Raw genomic sequence first — 21,778 nt, 5'->3', positions numbered from 1 at the left:
TCACTGTTTAAGCCAATCTGTTACAGCATTTCCAGTTACCTATTCTCAAAGCCCAAATTCCAACTGTTCCAGATGGTGATGAGTTCAGAGTAGATGAAAGGAGCAATAAAGAGAATACTTGAAGAAATAAGATGGCAGATGTTTCTCCAGATCCCTAGATACCCTGTCCTTCTCTTTATCCTCTTCAATCCCCTCTCACATTTTAAGTTATAAAGATGATTTAAATGAGTATTAATTACTTTAGTTTTGAAAAATATAGGATTCTAGAGGTGAAAGAGACAGTAAGGATAATATGGTATAATTTCTTCATACAATGGATGAGAAAATGGAACCCAGAGAGCAGTAACTTGTCCCTAATCTCACAACTACTTGATGACAGAGATGAGATTAGAAGCAGGTCTTGAATCCAAGTCTATACTCACATGATTCAAGGTCTATATACTAGAAAACAAAGTCTCTAACAATACTTACATGAAAACCTAGAAATCAAGATTTTCCTTTGAATATCAAGAGATTTTATTATATCCAGGCATAAAATCACTACATCTGTGTATTGGACTGTGTTCTGCAAGGAAATATAACCAATAGGATAAGAGATAAATGGTGGGAGGGAGATTGAGAGAGGAAGAGATTGAGAAAGAGAGAGAGATTATAAAGAATTGGTTTACTCCATTATGGATACTGACAAGTAGTCAGGTAACTGGAGACCCAGAATAGTCAATGTAAAGTTCCAGTCTGAATACTGGCAGGCTTGAAACAAAAGAAGATCCGGTGTTACATTTCAAATGCAGGCAAGAAAAAAAATCAATGTTCTAGTCTGAAGGCAATCAGGAAAGAAAAGTTCCTTCTTACCGGTAGAAGGATCAGCTTTTTGTTCTATTCAGGTCTTTAACTGATTGAAGAGGTCTCACATTAGGGAGGCCAATCTTTTCTTAGTTTACCAATTTAAATGTTAGTCTCATCTAGAAACAACCTCACAGACATACCTGAATAATATTTTACCAAATATGTGAGATTTCTGGGTCTGGGTTAAAGGGAGGCAGAGGTACCCATGTGGACCCCAACATATCCACATTTGACAACTGCCTCTGGCCTAGAAGCTATGGAGGACTGTGGTACCAGGGAAAGAAAATGTATGAAGACCTCCTTCCTGACCCTATTCTTTTGGAGTTGGATAAGAAGGTGGATAAACTAGAGCTAAAATAATAATCTCATTTACAGTAGAATTTGAAATGTAAATCCTGACATTTAAGAATGAAATGGGAAAAAGAAAAAAAGGTAAGCTATGGCTTAGAGAGATTTATTCTTAAATCATAACAAGGATTCTGGGAAAGCAGAGAGTCTTATGAGAATAACACCAAGTTTTCTGGTCTTTCTTGAAAATGAGAGCCCCCAAGTTTTGGTGAAAAGGAGCCATTTTTCATTTCCCCAAAGTCTTGTGCTCCCAAATGTAGTAGAGCAAAAAGGGGGGAAAACCCATAATAGAAAATAGAGTGGAAGAGGAGCTCTTACTTACTGATTGGAATTTTGGCAAACCACAGAGCTCTCTGTTCATGGCTGTAAAGATCTTGGAGCCCCACTATGAAAAGACTAAAGGCCTATAGTTGGGGTTAATTGGTGTTGACACCTAACACCTTGTAAATGTTCAAAAATCAAAATAACAGGAAGAAAAAATAAGGAGCTCTACAGAAGTCGCATAGAGTAGTAAGTTTGCAAAAGGTTAGAAGTAATGTCAGCACTTTCTAATGGGAAGTGAAAGACTGATGAGGAACTGACTATTTAAAGAAATCGAGAGGCCTCATGAAAATGAAGGTTCTATGCATGGCCTTAAATACAATTTCCTCTGAAACTTTTGTGTGATGAACAGGGATTATTTTTAGGAAAAGTACATTTTGGAACGCATTGCCTGGACTGCATCTTTAGTGAATTTTTAGGCCATCAAATGGCTTATGTAGCCTACAGTCCAACGAGAGACAGGAAGGAGGCTTGGCCATTATTTCTATGGCTTGTGCCAGTACCGATGTTAAGAACACCCAGTAAGACCACAAATGTAACACACCTGAGCAACATATCCTGTTTTTAAAAAATTAAAGAGAGGTTGGTTAATTACCACACTTTGGAGATCAAATCTGGTTACACCCTTCTAGGCTGACAACCTTCTTCCTACCAAATAATGTACCTGGAAACCTCCCCAAAGGGTGCATTTGACCACCCCCACCTACCTAAGAATTCATCTCTCTATCTTCTGACAAATCAAAAAAAAAAGAGAGAGAGAGAGAGAGAGAGAGAGAGAGAGAGGGCATTTGATTCTCAAGGTCCCAGAAATGGCGTCTTGTTGCCTGACCTCCTTCAGAATTGTGGCAAGGAGTAAAAGACTGGAAGCAGCTATTCGGAACTGGGCTATAAGTTCAATGAAAGAGAGAGAGGTAGAAATGCCCAATATCTGTTTACTGTCTAGGCTATTGTCCAGGAACTGAATTAGTCTCAGCTTAATAGAGTTGGCCTCTCTGGATGCACCTCTCCAGAGCAGTCTCACTACCACAGTAACTGGCACACAGCTTCGGAGACCAGCAGGAGCAAACTGCAGACCCTACACCATGGGAAGACAATAGTAAAGGAAGTAAGCATGGAGTCAGGAATCTTGGCTAATGGTCTTCCAGGCAATATTATTACATTAAAATAGGTATATTACATATTTTAATCTCAGGGAATAAAGGTTTGTGGGGTTTTAAAATAATAATTAAATGCTCTGGTATTTGGAGACATGATTGCATAAATTATAAATAAGGGGGAAAAAATCACTTGTGTTGTGATTGCTTAAACACAAATTACTACTGAGAAGGCCAAAGACATTACTACCTTGAAAACTCGCAATAACATTGGGTGGTAGGTACAATTATCTTCTGTCTTTTAAATAAGACCAGAAAGTGGGACACAGAATTAAGTCAAAGTGTCATTAATTTATAAGCCTGGCTGCAAAGTAAGGCTGTTCTTCTGACTTTAGATGGTTTGTCCTTTCTGGTTACCATCATACATTTCTTCAAAATTGAGAAAGGGGAAAGGACAAGAAGAAAAAACAGAGGAAACTTAAAAAGACATTTGTCTCATTTTTTTCTCTACACTTTTTAAATCTAGTTACTAAGAAAGTGCCAGATATTAGTAAAGTATCAAAAATATTAACAAGTAATATGCAATCTAGTACTAATCATATTTTACATTTTAAAACAACCCTCAAGATAGAGGCTTATCTATCAATTTTTTTTTCTTTTTTTTCTAGGTAAATGGTACAGAAAAAAATAAACTATACCTCTTTTTTTGCTTTATTAATAAATGTGCTCCATGGAAGATAACTTTAAATGAAATGTTTCTCTCAATTCTTGTTGGTTTTCATACAATAGCCAGTGGCAGATACTCCCATAAGAAAAGATCTGTGGGAGAGGCTGAATTAATAACCCTTAGCAGGAAAGGATGTATTGCTACTTCTGCTTTGCGTGGTCTAAGACTAGTGTTTTTGGTGCCATGAGCCAGCACCAGTTGTGAAAGGGGAAAGATGAAGTATCTGATTCTTGACCAGCATGGTTCAGATGTTGGGTGAAGCGATGAGGTCCTCTGCAAGAAAGACAAGTTAATGCTAATTGACGAAGGATGACCAAGTAGATCTTGGACTCATTGGGTATTTGGAGGGATAGGCAAAGACTGGGGAAAAGGAAACTGAAGTAAATCTGTTTGTGTACACGTAAGACAAGGAATGACGCTTCACATAGCCAATGTCACTACGTTTCATGCTAAAGAAGACAAAGAGTCTTAGGTGATAGAGACCATCCAACCATTATACTGTGGTTTCTGCTCTTGGAGTACCACTTCCATGTTAAGGAACTGGCTTATACTAAAAAGATGGAGGCTTTCTGACCACATTCCTTGGGAATGGTGTGAAAAAGGCCAATCACATCCTCAGCTAAGCTAAAACTCTAGTCAGAAAAGGTCCTTAGGGTGAAAAAAATAAGAACTCTGTAAAACAGTCTATGTCCTCGGTGACCCAGAGCAGAGACACAAGGCCTCAGAAGGTTTACTTGGCTCCAAAGTAACTTACTGTGCCATCCCAAATAATGCTGGGTAATCTTTAAGTGAGTCTTCTTTCCTGGCTCATATTCCTCAGTCCTTTCCTAACCAGATTTTCCTTTTTCCTGGGCTTCCTCTGGTCCAGATGCCCATTCCTTAGTTCTCAGGATCCCTCTGTTGACTTGTCTCATTGATAAAAGCCTAATAAACCAGAACTGTGTTACCCCACCTGGGCCATATCACATGATAGCAGACAACCCAAACAACGTCTTACGTTCAGAGTTGCTGGTGCTGTAAAAAGAGGTCATTGGCTTCTTTCTCAGTTCTCCAAGTTCACATTTTAAAATGAATTCCTGGGATCCCTGGGTAGCACAGCGGTTTGGCGCCTGCCTTTGGCCCAGGGCGCGATCCTGGAGACCTGGGATCGAGTCCCACGTCGGGCTCCCGGTGCATGGAGCCTGCTTCTCCCTCTGCCTGTGTCTCTGCCTCTGTGTGTGTGTGTGTGTGTGTGACTATCATAAATAAATAAAAACTAAAAATAAATAAATAAATAAATAAATAAATAAATAAATAAATAAATAAATAAATAAATAAATAAATTCCTGTAAGAGGGATTCTGGAGACATGAGTAGGAAATGCAGAACTATTTCCCTGTCCTAGTTTTATTCCACAGTTGGCCATGACAAGAATGCTCAATTGCACAGAGCAACTTGTCGAATGAGCACTTCATCTGTGGTTCTGAACTCTGGCTACACATTAGAATCACCTGGACAGCTTTTAAAATATAATGCCTGCGTCCCAGCCCTGGTGGTTCTGATTCAATTGGTCTGAGTTGGAACCCAAGCAACAATAGTTTTTAAAAGATCCCCCAGGTGGTTGTAATGAACAGCTTGAGCCCAAGAACCACTAACTTCATAAACAGTACCTTAACTATATCCATTTTTATGAGTCAGAATTCTATTTCATCTGAGGAACATGGTTCAGAGGGTATGTTTCCTTGATTCACGGGCTGCTCTTGCTGGTCATGTATGTTTTCGTCATAATTGACTTAAACGTGCTATGACTCATTTCAAAAGTCAAAAAAGCCCAAATTCCATTTTAGGTATATCTGAACAAGTATAACAATTTTCATCCTTTTGCGTGTGAAAAGTGCATTCTACTCTACAGATCATTTTCTTGGTGCGTTATCTAATTTCATCTTTATCATAATCCTCGGGTAAACAAGTCAGATGTTATTCTTCCATTTTATAGAAGAGGAAATCAATGCCTAAGGAAAGGGAATGATTTCTCCAGGATCACACTGAGGGAAAGTGGCAGAACTGGGTCTAGAACCAGGTCCCCTCTCTCAATCTGGTTTTCCTTGCATCCCTCAATGGATGAGCCAAGTTTGCTACCCACAGCCAAGTTTGCTACCCAATCCTATTGACCCAGTACTACAACCTGACTTAATTTGCCTCCAAAGCTTCTCAATCCTAAGGTGCACGTAAACCACCAGGGGATCTTGTTGAAAATGCAGAATCTGCATCACTGGGTTTGCAGTTGGGTTGGAGCCAATCATTCTGCATTTCTAACACTAAGTGACACCAATGCTGCTAGACCATGAACCATACTTTGAATAACAAAGTCAACAAAAATCACAAAATGCATCCCTTTGAATAATACTGAAGAAAGAATTCAACTGAGCTTCACTTGTCTTCTGGATGCTTGTGACACAACACATTTATTGAAGCAAATCATCAGATTCTTGGCAGTTCTCTTTCTGGCCAGAATATGTGTTATTCTTTTGGCAGCCAGATCATCATTGTGTTCATATCTGGAATCATATCAACAGCTGGAGCTGCAGCAGCCACTGGCTATAATTTCTCTCTTTCTCTCTCTCTCCCTCTCCCTCTCCCTCTCAGTTCTGCTTCTAGTTCTCAGGCCAACAGGATAGGCCCACTGGGACCAGTGAGCCATCTGGCCATGCAGCTGGCCTGGACTTCTGAGCCTGAGAACATAATGGTGATTCACTGTGTGCAATCCAAGTCCTTAGATGACATCTTCAGTTCCTGGAAATAAACTGCCAGGAACAGTTAGTTATATTGGCAAAGAGTTTTGTCTTGAAACCCACAAAAATAGTGTTGTATTGGCATTGATGAAGATGTGCTTTTTCAGTTTGTTCTTCTCCTTAGAATAAACTAATTTTTGTGATATATAAGAATGTTCTGGAGAACACAAAAAAACAAGGACCCCAAAGGCTTGGGTTTAGTTCCATTCTTGTCATAGAACTAAATATAGATTAGACAATTTGGGGAAAGTGTTATAAACGTTCCATCCTTTAGAAAATTGAATGATAAAACTGTATGATCTCCAACCATCTTTCTTAGAACAACTGACTCAGAGTATCAGTGCTATCTTCACTAAGTAGGAGGAGAAATGACTTTAGAAAAATGTTATCTCTCTTCTTTCTAACTATCCATTTCCCCCCAAAAGGTATCCTACTTTCCCAGTTATCCCACAGGCGATTTGATTATTGCCCACTATTTTTTTTTGGAACCATCCAATCCTAAACAATTGGAATGTGTCAGAGAAAAAGGCAGAACTACTCCCATTAGTCTTTCTGCCTTTTTCTAACAAAAGACCTCAGGGAAAAAGAGGCTTAAAAAAGAGCCTGAACAGAGGATTTCCCCCAACCCTAAGAGATTCCCCCAGGGGGTCAGGGGGAGAAAGAGGTGGGGAGTTGGGGTTAGTGGGTACCTAATACTTCACTCCCTGGTGCCACCACCTGGAAAGCAGCAAGACTGTAGAGAAGAAAGGGAATGTCCACAATAGCCAAACTGTGGAAGGAGCTTCGGTGTCCATCGAAAGATGATTGGATAAAGAAGATGTGGTCTATGTATACAACGGAATATTCCTCAGCCATTAGAAATGACAAATACTCACCATTTGCTTTGACGTGGATGGAACTGGAGGGTATTATGCTGAGTGAAGTAAGTCAATCGGAGAAGGACAAACATTATATGGTCTCATTCATTTGGGGAATATAAAAAATAGTGAAAGGGAATAAAGGGGAAAGGAGAAAAAATGAGTGGGAAATATCAGAAAGGGAGACAGAACATGAAAGACTCCTAACTCTGGGAAACAAACTAGGGGTGGTGGAAGAGGAGGTGGGTGGGGGGTGGGGGTGACTGGGTGATGGGCACTGAGGTGGGCACTTGACGGGATGAGCCCTGGGTGTTATTCTATATGTTGGCAAATTGAACACCAATAAAAAATAAATTTATAGAAATAAAAAAAAAGAAAGGGAATGACTATAGAGTACACACAGGCCAAAGGAACCAGGGACAGCCTTACCCAAGATACCCCTACCCCAGGCTGAACATAGGGATGGCTGGGAGCCACTCTTCCTAAAGGGTGAAGAAGACAGAAGCAATGGAATTGGACAGGTGTGGGAGAACCTGATGACAGCTTACCCCAGTATCTTAACATTACAAGATCCAAAAGTGTGACACAATCCTGGGGAGAGATGGGGAAACCCCAGGAAGGACTGAGGTTAATATTTCTTTCCACTAGCCTAGCAGAATGAAGCTTGTAGTCATAAATCAAAATCTGAAATTGAGTTACTAAAATGAAGAAAATGAACTGAAATATACATTATCCCTCCCTAAGATTCATAGCTGCTCTACATCCATAGGGTGTTGTGTTGTATAGCCATATACAAGCATCTCCAGTAGGAATTTACCAAAATACTGGGGAGTTCAATGATTATTCATGAAGTATTTCTTGTGAATTAGACATCCTTGAAGGACCTAGGGTGATGCATGGCATACAGGAGCTTCTATGAATATTTCTTGCTTGCTAGCTAGTTGTCTAAATGACCAGCATAGTTAATGAAGCACTGACACAACTCCCTTCTTTTATCTTATTGTGCTAATTTGAATACAGAAAGAAAGAAAACCATTCAAATCAGTAAAATGTGATCTAAGAGTAGGGCATTAATAATACTTTTTTCCAGATTCATTTCCTCAGATTATCCCAAAGATCTAGCCTGCAAGAATTCAATCATTTTCACCAGAGAGCTGACCTGGAAGGTAGACAGTTGATATATGTGGTTTTACGGGAACTAAAAGCATTAACAGTTTTGACACTTTAGGACCACTGTGAAATCTGGGATGCTGTGTTTTGAAATGAGAAGTTCACCCTTGGTAGCTGTGTTATAACAAGGCATGCCCAGGTGTTAACCGAATTTGAAAATTGCTTTTCAAGAGTACTAGGTCTTCATTATTTTTTGCATTATAGTTCATATTGATAAAAGTACTCCTGAGTTTCTCCTTTTTTATACAATTATTGTTGTATTTTAAACAATAGCTGAATAATAACCACCTCCCTACTGGAAGTTCAGGATAAACCCTAGGAAAGGCACCAGACACCTTCTGAATGGCAGCCGTTTGGATTGTCTGTTGCTGCAGAGGGTTCTCTTCTCCTGGCTAAGACACACTTTCAAACGACAGCTTCTACATCTCTTCTTATCTGAAAGTGACATGATTTCACATTTCAAATATTTAACAGTCACTGCCTCAAAGAACCAACTCACTACTCACAAATTCTGTTTTTTTGCTTTCTTTATTTTAGAATACATGTGTGTGTGTTTTTTTAATTTTTTTAAATGTCATACAGAGAGAGAGAGGGGGGCAGAGACAGAAGCAGGCTCCATGCACCGGGAGCCTGACGTGGGATTCGATCCCGGGTCTCCAGGATCGCGCCCTGGGCCAAAGGCAGGCGTCAAACCGCTGTGCCACCCAGGGTTCCCTAGAATACATGTTTTTAATGGGGCTTGGAACATGAAGTATAAAGAAAGAAAAGAGGAAAGGGACATGATTTTAATACTCAGTCACAAATGGCAGGGTTGTGATGCTAGGTCTTAGTTCAGTATCAATCCTAATGAGGTTGTCTTTCTTACTGAAGTTTTAAGTCCTAGCTGTATTTAGCTCCCTGCACAGATGATTTTACTGGTTTCTGTGTACATTAAACCCAAAGCAAAAAGAATGAAGCAGTGCAATCAGTTTTGACTATCCACTCCACTCCTAGAAGAATGCAAAGAAAAAGCTGTGCAGAAGCTAAATGACCAACAAGAACCTCCTGCCTCTAAATTTCAAAGACAGCAACAAGAAAAGAAGTCACGGATCCAAGTTTATCTAACAAATCAGAAATAGGTTCTGACTTTGGGACAAGGATAGGAATGCCCTCAGACTACCTAGTGTAGATTCTCTTCCACAAGCTTAGTTAGGTCATTTGAAATTAGTTGCCCCTGTCTCTGAAATAGTCCCTTTTCCCTTAATGCCCACGCAATCACACAGATCTTAGGTGTCTCTGTGATGCCACTGCTCCAATTCTTATCTTACAAGTGAAGGTAATAGTAGTTCCTACCTCATCATATGAAAATTAAATAATTCAATGTTAAGTATTTAAAACCATTTTGGTTCATAGCTAGTACTAAATATTTGTAAATCTTTATCCCTGAAGACTCATGGGTTTTTCTTAAACACACACAAATACAAAAATATCACTCACCAGTATTACAGAAATGCCATTTTCCTTTTTTTTTTTTTAAGATTTTCTTTATTTATTCATGAGAGAAACAGAGAGAGAGAGAGAGGCAGAGACACAGGCACAGGGAGAAGTAGGCTCCATGCAGGGAGCCCGATGTGGGACTCGATCCCTGGTCTCCAGGATCATGCCCTGGGCTGAAGGCGGCACTAAACCGCTGAGCCACCTGGGCTGCCCAGAAATGCCATTTTCAATGGATATAATCATGATTGCTCTAGAACCTGTAGGTTAATTACATGTTCTTTGTCAGTCTTCTCTTAGTGTTATGAGTTCACCATCATTTTCCCTGAAGTTTCTTGGACAGAGCAGCCTTTATGATCACCATTTCACTTACTGTTTCTTTGTCAACAGGAAACTCATAGGTATAACAATTGAATGTAAGCTTACCCCCATTGACCCAGAAGTCATCCCCCCATTCTCAGTCTGAGAAAGTCCTATCTGCCAATCTACCAGCAACAAGAGAAAATGCTGACTCTGCAGCTGGACAGAGACCATTTGAGGCTCTTCGACTAGATGCATAATCAATGAGAAGGTGGCTGAAGACTTTTCAAGTATAGCTTTGCTGGTAGAAGCTGTTCCAGGAAATCTCAATGCATGGCTAAATCTCAGTAAAACGAACCCGTGCTCATCTCTTCCCTTCTCTCTCTACCTTCTTCTCTTATACTGAGACTTAAAGCTAAACAGACTACCAGGGGTTATGATAGCAGTAGATTTTTATGGCAAGGAGACTATAATTCCCAGTTAGAAATTATTGTTAGGACCAACAGACTCCCACCCTACTATGTTGTAAGAAGATGACCAGTAAATTCTATATGTGGTTAATAATATTATGGATAATATGGTGACAATAAGTGGTACCAAACAAATTCCTCATTTTCCCAACCCTAGCCTAGCAAAAGCATGAAGTATCTCCAATTATACATGGATCTTTGAATGAGAAAAGCCATCAAACCATATGATGGATCATCAAATGCACGTGCACACACAAATGAATCCATGACTTTTCTCTGAATCCTGAATCTGAAATCCTTTTGCTAATTCTTGACAAATGGGCCAAGTTCAAGCTATGAATCCCTTTAAAAAAAAAAACCTCACATCTGTTTCTTGTAATTCATTAAGTGGCAAAATGCCACTCTATTGGTTCTATGCACCTATTGTTTAACTTGGCTCTGTTTTCAGCAGTCTGAATGGTGTTTTCTTAGATGGACAATGTGTTTATTCATGTAGCTGTAGCTGTTCTGTTATTAGAAGTGTGTCTTTGAAACAGACTTTTAATGTCTGGAAGGAAGGAAAACACCCAGACAACCAAAAAATTAAGCATATAACATTTTTTTCTTGATATTCTTTGCCCTCTACACAACTATTAAATACATTTTATTCCTCAGAACATCTTTATGAAAGATGTAGTTACCAGAAGAGTAAAAGACTACCCCAAAACTGAGTCTAAGTGGATGAGCTCCTATTCTTTATTACTGAAACATTGATAGACCTTTGCATAATGCCTTACCTTTATGGAATACAGAATAATGGTTCTGTTCATCTCCAAATGCTAAAAATGACAAGACTAATCTTCCTGCTCAAAGGAAATCAATATCTTTGTTATCATAGTTTTTAGTAGAACATCTTTTCATTGAAGTCATCATTTTGTAGTGTAGGGAGCCTAAGATTATGAACAGCACTAAGTGAACTTCCTGATGGATTATTTCAACAGAAATGTAGAGGATGGTTGGGTTCACCTGATAAAGGTTCAACATAGGAAAACAGAATGAGAGAAGGGACTTTAGCTGAATGACTTCAGGCCCTAGTGTTGAATGATTCCACAATAGTAATGTGACTGTGTTTTTAAAAAGTATTGTGGTGACCAGATTTGCTAAGGAGATAACATGAAGGAAAATCTAAGTAATGAGTAAAGCTGCCTGTCAATCATAAAGGAATTCATTAGGGTGAAACAGAAAGAGGTCTCTTGAGAAATGGTTGGCCACAGGGTGCAACACCTCATCAAATTTCTTGCTGGTGAAACCCTCTTGCTTTGCTGAGAAGAGCTCATTTGCTGAGCTTTCACAGATGTAGAAATATGGACTCAGCAGGTTGCAAAGCCAATTGGCAGTTTCAATCGTGTCACTTACAAGAAGAATTCGATAACCAATTCAGAAATGAATTGTGCTCCTTTCCTCTCTTGATGAGCACACCTCACCAAACCCATTCTTACTGTTCCAAGTGTGCGGTCTAATTTGTTGAGAGCCTAATGTGTTGTGGAGCTTATGTATTGAGTTCTTTCCAGAAAGCACAGCTCTGAGGTTTAGAGGTGGGGAAGAAGGGGGAAAGAAGACATTACTTTAAAAATCACATGACTTTCCTTTCATTCAATAATAAAAATTAACATTCTAGCAAGAAGATACTGTGATTATAACCTGTGTTTACTACATTTTACTTGTTTTAAACCTTACCAGACAACATATTAACATTTACATTCTTTTGCAAATATATCACAGGAATAGTACTACCATAAAATAAAGCTGAAAACAGATTGAACAACAAAAACATTCCAGAAGAAGGTCTAGGCCTAATATGGCTCTGTTGCTAAACTAAGTTAATTAACATCCCTAAACCTTGTCCTTCCTGTCTAAATAAGTCATGACCAGTCTGACACTACCTACTTCTTAGAGCAGTTATGATGGTCAAAGGAACTACCATTTCCTTCACTACTACATTTCAGCAATGTATATAAAAATGCTTTCAGAACAGATGTATTCCTCAAATGGGCAATATTGAGAAAATTCACACCTGGAGAAGTTAAATGAGTTGTATGAAACTGGCAGCTAATTAGTGCTGGGGTTCTGGGACTCAGAGCTAGTTGTCTTTGTTACTTAGCAGTATTTCCTCCCTAGATGCTGTTACCTTTGCAATTTCACCTTTTGAACCAATCATGAAACCAAGATAGCAATTTAAAAGACATGCTTTAGGACTAAGCACTATATTCAGGCCTTTACCACCCAAAAGGACTGAAAGAGTTTAACATCAAAATATAAAGCAAATCTATTCAAGGGATCCTCTAAAATAGCTGAATATCTTCCTTTGAAACCAGCATTTGGGAAACACCTAGACACTGCCCTAGGTTGTCCCTCTGTGAGTGACATACTCCTCCCCAAGTCATCCACCAAGGAGGCATGTAGGTTTCTGCCCACGCCCGGCTCTACATAACCCCTCCTCTGGCATGTGCCATAAGACAGGTCTGCTTGCAGACACTTGAGGAATCTGTTAATGTAATTTTGTACTTGAGGCTTGTTCTTTAAAAATGCAGAATTCCAGAATACAACTTATTCTTATATCATTTCCTGGGTAGAAGGTTGCAGGTTGGGACGCCTGGGTGGCTCAGTGGTTGAGCATCTGCCTTTGGCTCAGGGCAGGATCCCAGTTTGAGGATCGAGTCCCACGTCGGGCTCCCTGCATAGAGCCTGCTTCTCCCTTTGCCTATGTTTCTGCCTCTCTCTCTCTGTGTCTCTCATTAAAAAATAAATAAAATCTTTAAAAAAAAAGAAGGTTGCAGGTTCTTACCTCCAATTCTCTCCAAATGTTTGAGGGTTTCTCTTTAATACTGATGTTAGATTCATTCAACGGCTTAGCTCCTTTTTCGTATTCGGTCAGGTACTCATTCCACTAGAGATATTCATTGAAAACCTACTCTTTGCCAGTCACTGTTCAGTGTCCAGTCTGTTACAGTTGAAAAAATGGGCAGTGTGAAAAACTGTTTCAAGATCCTACCATCACCACTGACAAACCCATTAATGACGCACAAATCCCTGACCATTGCAATCTATGTCTAAGGTTATACTCATAAATTAGCCAAGCTGCAACTTGTTCAACATAGTTCATATCCAGGGCACAGGGACTTGAGATGTTCCTTCATATGAATGAGGACTGCACCCTAATTCTTTACCTACAGGCTTTTAACAAAGGGAGGAAAGAAGAAAAAAGAAATTAACTTTTGTATAAGCCATTTTCCATCTCCAATATGCCTTTGAGTCTCTATTCTCTTAAGTTTCTCTTTTAAGTTACTGAGCCAAATCAAATCACAGCACCCAGGTCTGATTTGTACAGTGACAAGGTACTCTGGGGGATTGCCTTGCACTTCCTACAAATCATGCACTGTGTATATACCCCAGATTTACTCAATTTGAGCAGCATCATGTACTGCTTACTCATCCCTGAGTCTTTTTGCTGATGTACTCACACACAGCCAGGCATTTATCACCTGACATTTCAATCATTTATTTTTCCTCCCAAATGTGCTTCTCTACACTTGTTCTTAATTGAAATTCATCTTGTTTGTATCTGAAAGCCTCTGCAGTTTATCAAGGTTACTCTGAATTCTAATGCTAGTTCTATAAGCTCTCCAAAGGGACCTTGGAGATAGTCTGATCAACTCCCATGGAGATCTACAAGGACATTTCCAAGGATATATGATGTATCAGTTAAGATCTTAGCACTAAAGAAAATTCACTTCTGATGGTTCAGCTAAGGAAACTGGAATAAAGGGAATACTTACAGAGTTGCGGACAGAGTTAAGGGAAAACAGTGGATATCCCCAGCAACCAGCAACAGCAAAAATTCTTTACTTTCCCTAGAGCTTACAGAAAAAAAGGAAAAAAATAGTGACCAGAGTTCAGTGAAAGCAAGAAACAAAGAGGAGCCACCCAACCAGAGCTGTAGTCCAGGAAGGACACAACTCTATCCTAGATGCTGTGTCAAAGCAGGGATGACTGGAATAAATACCCCAGTCACCCCCATCACCTTCTGATGCCTTCCACTAGCTAAAAGCCAGAGAGCAAGGAAGGCAGGTGATGTGATCCATTCATGTCAGCTTCTCCCCACATAGCAAAGCAGGGAGCATAGAGGGTAGATCTGGAGAAGAACTAACTAATGGATATAGTTAGTTCAATCACCCAACATTGCCATTAAAATGAGCATCTCCATTTAAACCAATATATATCTTATTTGCCTAACAAATATTTGCTGAAGGGAAAGGAAGGAAAGGTAAAAGAAAACAAACAGGAAAACTACAGAACTGTCCCGTACCAGGCACTGCACCAAGTATTTTGCAGGTCATAAAGAGATCATAAAAGCACGCTGGAGCAACATACGTACTAGGTATATCACTACATAATATAGTGTTTAGCCTATGCCAGGACCATTCTAAGCACTTTATATATACCAACTCATTGAATCTGCAACCTTGTTCTATAAGTGAGGAAACAGGGACATTCAGTATTGAGTAGGATTGGCCCAGTTGCCTGGCAGCAGAGCGTGTACTTTCACCACTGCTCCACACTGCCTCTATGCGGTAAAAGAAATCCCTGAGAGATTCATTATATATTTGGGGAGATAGGAATATTAATGTACGAAAACTTAATTACATGAGCTAACCAACAATTACCTCATAAATTACATCAGTACAAAACAGCACAAGAATGAGTTCTAGGGATAGGGGTTCAGCTGGGGCTGGAGCAACCTGGTGACTATTAAACAGCACCTAACCCTGAAATGGCTTTCAGCGACTGTAAACCTGCTGGGGCAGAGCCAAGAGCAGAACCTGGGCCTCCCAGCTCCCCTTGCCCTTGACAATTTGCCTTTCGGGCCTCCATAAACATTTCCTTGGGAACAGGACTCCAAAATACGGATGTGGTTCTTCACTCCACAGGACCCCAGGAGGTCACCCTTAGCCAGCTTCTCATTTCCAGACCACAATAAGTTGATATGCTCTTTTCTTGAATGAAGCAATTTTTCTGCACTCATCTTCATAATTCTGTGGAAAAATCAGTGACTGGTATTTTTAAGGGACTGAACACAGACTTGTAAATCTATGCACAGAACAACATTCAAACAACAGAATATAAGCAAAGTTAGGCTAACCTTGTACATTACACATTTGTCTCTATCATCATTTTTGAATATAAGTTAGACTTACAGTGGATGATTATGTTTACTTTCTTAGAAACATGCAATACTTGATACAAATATTAACAGAGAGGTCTTTTTGTTCAAGGACAAAGCAAAGGATTTTCTTTGCATTGCACGTGCATTTTGACCTTGAAGAGACATCACATTTGGTCTTATGATATTGCTGTGTGGTTTTCAATTAGGTTTCTGTTGTGTTCTGCAAACAGAAAAACCAGCATTTATCTAATTTAATACTATAAATCTCCACATATGGTCGCAGACTACTGTAGAGTTCCGTGGATAAAAATTTTGCCACATGTTTTCCAATTCATGACTTTAAATTGTGTTTCTACCACGTTCTTTTTTATTAAACATTTCCATTGAGTTTTTTTTTTCCAGAGAGTGTGATTATAAAATAATTCTTCAGTTTCACTAGGCATAAACACAACTGATTTGCAAAAATTTGTAGGCTAGGCAGCCAATTAGAGATAGTTCAGCTGTGACTGAATAAAGGTGTTAGGATGATTGTCAGAAGTCAAATTCATCCAAACTTCTTTGATCCCAGTGTATATAATACACCAACAGAGATGTATTTCTGAGGGCGGAGCTGGGAACTCTACTTCCAGCCATGAAATTGATCATAGGTCTGTCTAGGCTCACAAAGGCAGCTTTGTTCTCCTCCTAAGCCAGTGCCAAGGTGCTGAAAGGAACACCTTGAACTGACTTGAACTCAAATCCATCTCCGCCACTTGTTGTGATGAAATACTGGGCAAGTTATTTGGAAAAAGTGGAAATCATACAAAGTTGAGGTAGACAGATGTAAGAAGGACTCTCTCCCACTGCTCCCTCTGAGCTCAATCTGGAGAAGACACAAGTGTTGATACTGAAGAGAGGTGAGAGCTAATGGGGAAGGACTAGTTTGGTGATGGTGAAGAAAGGGGTTTAGGAAGGCTTTACAGAGGAAGGAACATTGGAGCTGGGTCTTAGAAAAGGGAGAAGAGGCTACAACCCCTGGGATTATCATTGATGTTTTGAGTGCCATGTGTCATGACTGTGATTGCCGTGGGAAACTGTGCTGAAAAGCATTCAGCAGTGTAGGGTTAATCCCAGACCTAGTCTATGGCCATTCTTATAGGCAGAATATTCCACAAGAATGTGGTCTTCCTTGACTTATGAAGTTCAACTGCACTCTGGCCCCAGTTTGCCTGCCCAGCATGCCAGTTCTCCCTGACACCCTTCCTAGCCCTCCACCCCCAGCCTTGGGATCTTGATCTCTCTGCTTCCAAATGGCTGTAGGAATCTTACTGTGAACCAACTGACCCTCCAGAACAGCAATGACCATCTGGCTTTGGATATTTCCTACCATATCACATTGTGCTATGGCACTCACCTGCCAAGTTAGCTTCCATGGGGAGTGACACCTGCCTGAATGAAGCCTGCACCCATCACAAGTCTCAGATGCAGTCCATAGGAGAGTTGTCTGCTCAGCCAGGAGATAGTTCCTCGATCAGGTCTATTTCCCCAACCCCCTGCCCCACCCAATGCCCTGATCCTTTCCCTTCCCCTCCAGCCAATGTTGATGAGGATCCAGCGGCCCTGCCTTGAGCTAATCTGCAATATGATCCAATAAAATGTCCTTTGCCTGGCTCTGAACCCAAGTCTACATATAGGAAGAAAAATCATGCTAATCTCCCTTTCTATCATTATGCCCTTGTGGAACACTAGCACTGAATGCTCTGGAAGCCCATACAGCAAATCTAATTCCTCTTTCATATAATAGCCCTTCACATCTTGAACACATGTCTCATGCCCTCCTTGAACCTTCTCTTCAAGCACAAATTACAAACACTATAAACACTCAAATTGGCACAAGTACAGTCATGATACTTAGCTTTGTATAGGCCTGAAGCACTTAGCAGTTCCTTTGTGATACTCTCCGACACTGCTCTCCCATAACAAGCTTTCACCTCTGTGCAGTGCCTACTCGCACACCACACACACCTGCCTCCATCACCATCCATCCAGAGTGGAACCATTGCCCTTAATATCACTCCTGGCAAGAAAAGTCTTTTTCTCTTTCGGGGCTCAGGCTTTCGCACACACTGACTTCTGGTAGAAATTATGTAGCTACCTCCATCACAATCGTGGCTAGACAGTGCCCTTGTTCTGACCTGAGCTTCTCTCAATCTTCCATGTGGCCTGTGGCTTTGGGCCTTGCACTATAATTTTGGCCCCAGATTATTGGCCCACTTCATTTGCCATCTGGTTTGGGGTGGAGGGGATCCTTAGGCCTCTGTCTGTTGTTTTTCTCAAGGGACTTGTTGCTATTTTCCAGCATCCCTCAACCTCAACTCAGAGACTCTCCTTTCTCTTTACTCCCATCCCCAACCTCCCCTTCTGTTCCAGGCTGATTAGTATTCTTTCACAAACTAGCCCCATTCCAAGGGTCATAGAGATACATAGTAGGTATCTACTATGTAGGTCCTACTGACTTGCACTGGTCATTACTTTCTATTACCAGCCTGTTTTGAATGCAGAATTGACCCCATTTGCAGGGAGCACCCTACAGGTTGTATGAAGATCAACTCTTCTCATGGGCTGTATGAATGAATGGTTCCCATCATCTCCCATTTCCGAGTGAGAAGCTATAATACCTGAAACCAGCCAGCTGTGTCGCTACACTTAACTTCAGAGCTGGTGAATGGGAAATTAGCTACTGCTACAACTGTGGCTTGAAACTACAGGTCCACTGTTAAATGTCTTCGACTTCCTGTTTTCCTCTCACTCTGATTACAACTCAACTGCTACAGCTAATCTCATAATGAGCACCTCCCAAAAACCTTTTACAACATTCGTCCAAAGAGTATTTACTCATTCTAACACTTATTTGTAGCCCCCAGGATACATGCCTTACTCACCTACCTCTCAATCCCCACTCACTTGCCATTCTGTCCCCTTCCTTTTGCAGGTAACCCCCAGAATTAAGGTATGGTTGTTTGAAAGTGGGCTTTGGAATTCAACATCATTTCTGATCCTGACTCTGCCACTTACTAGCATGTGGCTTTGGGCAAGTAATAAAACCTTTATGAACCTCAATTTCCTCATCTGTAAAATGAGGATGATGGCAATACCTCTTCTGCAGGGACACTGTGAAAATCACTTTAGCTAATGTATCCCCTATGCAGTATGAAAGTTGGTTTCTTTTCCCTCTTCACTCAGAATAAGGACCTTATGAACCATATCCACCACGGGCAGCTTTCTCAACAGGAGAGCAATACTAAAGAATGCTGCTCTTTGTTCACGAATCCAAACTTCCTGTCTTCGAAGTCCAGTCATGGTTAGTGGTAACTTTGATGTGTCAGGGGAAAAAAAAAGTTTATAGGAAGCTAGAAACTTTGTCTGCATTTCAAGTTAACTTGAAGGAAAGCAAGACTCATTTTCAACAAGTTGGAAAAAAATAAGCTAAAGTGGGATGACTGCAGCATGGACTAAAGTATTGTCAAGGTGAAGCAAGAAGAAAAAGGAAACATCCTTGGAAAAGTACTGTTCACGAGAAATCATTTTGTATTGCTTTTTAAAATTTGAAATGGTTTCCTGAAGCATATTTCCTACAATTTCTCCCAGAGAGAGTCTCTTTTTGTTCAAATAGATAATATTCTTTTGTGGGACTAATATCATGTTTTTAAAACATTGTTGGTTGCTATGGCAACCTGATTGTGTGTGATAAAAAAGAGCACATATCATTTCACTGAGTTGTTACATGACTTCCCGCAGAATCTGGAAGCTTTCTCAGCATACTGCTGGTATTGCTGGCAAACTCTTGGCAGTGGTTTGTTTTCTGTTTTCCTCTGCAGCATTCTTCTGTAGGTTTGCTGAGGACAGGCTACATCACCTGAAACTCTCACTAGTGTCCTGGAAAGTTAAGGGAGAGCTAGAAAAGATATACAGCTGACAGCAGGCCAGAAACAATGGTAGTGATCACCCAAAGTGGCTGGGGTGGAGGTGGGAAGAAAAGCAGACTTTCTAGGGTAGCCTGGAATGGTGATATTGCAGGACAGCCCCTGGGTGGAAAGCTTCATAGTGTCACCCACTGCACAGCCCTGATATGAAAATCTAGAGACCTGATTCTCAGCCTTGATCAAACCTAATGTCTCTGAGCCTCATTTTCTTATAAAATGTAAAAATAATTCCCAAATCTCTTCTCCAGTCTTAATCGTCTATGATGATAGGCTCCTGAGTTAGACCAGGGCTTCCAAAAATATGATCCAAAGACTTACTGGAGCATTTAAATCCCCAGATCTTGCTTCCAATTTTATAAATGAGAAGCTCTGGATCTGAGGCACCTCAATCTGCATTTTTTTCCAAATACTCCAAATAATTACTGTACACAATAAATGTAAGAATAGCTATACTAGAGTATACCCTGGAAAGCAAAGATTTTCAAGAAGGGTCTGAATGCCAGACTTCTAACCATATAGACCAGAGGAGGTTGAAATCTCCTAAGAAAAATATTTAGAAAATTAATGGCTATCCCCTTTGTGGGACCCATTAGCCCCCAGCAACACTGGGTATCAGACCCCCACACACCCAGGAATGGGAACAGGAAAATTAGAAAATGTGTTAGAATGGAAACAGCAGCAACCCTCAGGCTATTCCTGCCCAGAAACTTCTGGGGAGGGTCTCCAGAATGTTTTATTCACACCACATTAGGTGTATTAACTTTCTTGCTGATAGAGTTGTCAGATCAAATATAAGACATCCTGTTTTTTGGGTTTTGTGGGGTTTTTTTTGTTTGGGGGTGGCAAGCTGAATCTGGCAAACCTACCTACAACAGACTACTATCCTAACCTGCAGGCAAGGTCACAAAAAGGAGAAAGGAAAAAAACCTTACCTCTCTCTCCATCAACAGGGTATGTCATCTTGCTGGTCAGACTGGATAAAATTGACCTAAGATAAGAAAAAATAAATAAATAAAACAAGGCCCCCAAGGCACCTGAGTCACATATCTAACCAGGTGCAAAAAGAGAAGCGAGGCAATCGAAGTAACTTTCCAGAGAAAACCATTTTCTCTTTTGCTTTGAGACTTCCCAAAACAATAACTTAAATTTATAAACTCTTAAACTTCTTAACTGGCTTGGCTCCAATTACAGCACAGTGACATCAACATTTTGCAAGTTCAGTTTCAAGTAAATTGGGTATCCACTGTGAGGGTGGAAGAAGGCTCAGCCTCAGTATAAAAATATAGTCAGTTTTAGCAACAACCTACGGTTTAAAAAAAAGAGAAAGGGAGTAACAATGAGAATTCATCTCCTTTCCCTTCTCAAAAGAAATTATAAAAGAAAAAAAGATTGGAAGACTGGACTGAGATAAAAGCAAAATGTGTGAAGTAGAGTAGCCAGCTGGAGTTCATATTCCAGAGTCTTGAAGGTTTCAGCCAAGTGATAGACTGACCCACACATAGTTCTGCTGATCAAATAAGCAAGACATTAGACTGAGACCAAGAAAACACAGCCAGATTCTACATAGAAGACAGTCCCAGGCGTCCTAGCTCCCCAACTTTTCAATACATTATTTGAGCATCTTCTCTGTGCCTAAAGCTGTGATGATTCCTATTTTGGAGGAGTTCCCACTGAATCTAGGGAGAAAAGACATGCACATTTGAAATTATTAGGGATGAAACCAAGTATAGCTATGAAACAGAAGGGGAGAGATCAACGTGGGCTTGAAATGTCAGTGGATCTGATGCTGGATGCAGAATTTGAGATGAGTCTTGTTGGATGTGAAAATGAGGGCTGGAGATATTTGGAGCTGAGGAATAGGGAAACAGAAAGTGGCAGAAATGAGAGTTCCATGTTGGAAGAAGGGAGGTGAGCAGAGATATGTGCTGGGAACTGGTAGGAGTAGAGGCTGACTCAGGCAGCACTAGTCACTCTACCATGTTCCCTTTGTCATCCACATTCCTATCTGATACCAGTGGTTCCAGAGAGAAGGGTAATGGTGCCCAGCCTTCCTCTCCGTGGTGAACTAAGCCCTATTTAGATGAGTGGAATCTTTGGGCTTCCCTAGGACCCTGGTGCCAGAATTGACAATAATGATGAAGCTTGACATGCCCTGAAAAAGTTGCTCCTCTGATTTGGGAACAGTGATTCTCTCTGATTACTGCAGGTAAAGGATCTATTCTCATAAGAAAATGGGG

General features: G+C 40.4%; 1 protein-coding gene across 2 annotated transcripts in view; it reads right to left on the bottom strand.

Moving 5' to 3' along the window:
- The window catches only part of ICOS (inducible T cell costimulator), a 71,359-nt gene extending 57,995 nt beyond the window's left edge, over positions 1-13,364 (bottom strand). For both annotated transcript variants that reach the window (XM_055345393.1, XM_055345394.1), the window contains exon 1: positions 13,201-13,364. The gene's annotated coding sequence lies outside the window, so the exon portion shown is untranslated. The remainder of the gene's footprint in view (positions 1-13,200) is intronic.
- Positions 13,365-21,778: the final 8,414 nt, after the last annotated feature.

This window comes from Nyctereutes procyonoides, unplaced genomic scaffold (assembly GCF_905146905.1).
Source record: "Nyctereutes procyonoides isolate TBG_1078 unplaced genomic scaffold, NYPRO_anot_genome, whole genome shotgun sequence".
NCBI classification, from domain to species: domain Eukaryota; kingdom Metazoa; phylum Chordata; class Mammalia; order Carnivora; family Canidae; genus Nyctereutes; species Nyctereutes procyonoides.
The sequence above is the reverse complement of the archived record's forward strand: the minus strand, read 5'-3'. Positions and strand labels throughout refer to the sequence as shown.